This window comes from Echinops telfairi, unplaced genomic scaffold (assembly GCF_000313985.2).
Source record: "Echinops telfairi isolate 266 unplaced genomic scaffold, ASM31398v2 ScPeMD7_7424;HRSCAF=8462, whole genome shotgun sequence".
NCBI classification, from domain to species: domain Eukaryota; kingdom Metazoa; phylum Chordata; class Mammalia; order Afrosoricida; family Tenrecidae; genus Echinops; species Echinops telfairi.
Genome location: NW_022111324.1, coordinates 42078455 through 42080215, shown reverse-complemented (window position 1 = coordinate 42080215; position 1761 = coordinate 42078455).

Genomic DNA, 1761 nt, shown 5'->3' with positions numbered 1-1761 from the left:
TTGTCCATTTTGGTGGGGAGGGGTATCCCCTCGTATATATAGTATGCACAAATCTTTTTAAGACAAAATCAAAGCTCATGGTAATAATTTTATTGATGATATATTCAGTGAAGAGCCTTAAAAAAATAAACATCAGAGTTGATTCCATGTTCTTCATAATCTAACACCTAATAATTAGGTATTCAGGTTGTTGATATTGTACATGTGATATCTGTTGGTGAATCCTTCAACCTAGCACTACTCATATCTATATATTATATTACATATAGCATATGTGGTAGTTACATAATCTGTTGTCAACTTGAGACTTAAGAGTGAAGGGGTGGAGTTTAGCCTGTCAATCAGGTCACAGCTTGATGACCTCATTTGGAGACACTAGGGAGATAGCTCGCTCGCTGGGGGTGGGACACTTGCTCACTCCCTGTGAGACATAACTGACAAAGAGCCTGATGGAGCTTCACTGATTCAGCTAGAGCCCTGGAGCTGGAGAAGCCACGTGGAGATCCCTGCCAGCATTGTGATGCTTCTACTGCGACTGGATCCACAAGACTTTCGACCCATTGGGCTGTGATCTTCCTGCACTCAGCATCATTGCATGTGTTGCATGAGTCTGAAGAGGAATTTATAGATTGGTACTGGACATGTGGGCTAATATCAGAGTTATGGACTTGATCTGGACTGGGCTGGGATGTTTTCTCAATATACAATTAATTAATTGTAAATTAATTGTATATACTCGAGTATAAGTGGACCCAAATATCAGCTGAGGCACCTAATTTTACCACATCAACAGCATTAAAAATGTGCTGAAAAACTCGGCTTATACATGAGTATATACAGTACTCTTTATATAAAGCTCTTTCCTATACACATGAGTGTCTATGAATTTGTTTATCTAGTCAACCCACACTGACACATTATATTTAACATGTAGTAGTGTATACTTGTGTATATATTTATTTATATGGATAATTTGACAAATGTATATATTTCATGTCCACTACTAAATAAGTCAAGATCCAGCCACTTTCCCACAGATGTCCCACGGCTGCAATCTTTACAAAGACTGTCACAGCGCAGACAGGTGGAAATGTCCAAGAAATATATTGGGAGTCATCCCTAAAAAGTTGAACCTTTAAGAATAAATGCTGCTTCCAAGGAAGCAAGTGATGGTGAGCAGAGAGGAGCTGCTGGGGCTCAGCTGGGCTGTAACAGGCTGGCTGAGTCAGCAGAACGGGGAGAGAAGCAGCTGGTGCATGCATTGCCGGTGAACGCGTTTTTAAAGAGAGGCAATTGAGTAAGAGTATAAAATCTGGCACACAAATAGACGTGAATAGGGACTGGGGAAATGGCAGCATGTAGGTAAGATCAGTGGTAGCTCTATAGGAAGTGGTTTCAATCATGAAATGGAAAGGGGCTAACAGGAAAGAGAATTTAAAAGGAATGATGGTGAGCCATTGAGGAGTCCAGCGGTTGCTGCAAACATACATTGAAAAGACTATCCCTTGGGATAGCCGTGATTTTCTATAATAATTGTATTCTCTGTTCTTAGCCAAAAGGTGAGAAGCAATATAACTGAAATCTTTATAAATAAATGACACTGAAGCAATATTAAGAGGCATTGGTAGGTATATGAGTAATGTTGGGACTGTTTTTATCAGCAATGGTTACAAAGTAAAGTTGCAGATACTAAACCAAAACTACTGATGTCCTCTGTTTCTGAGGAAGACGTGCAATTACCATCAAACAAGTAACAAGATA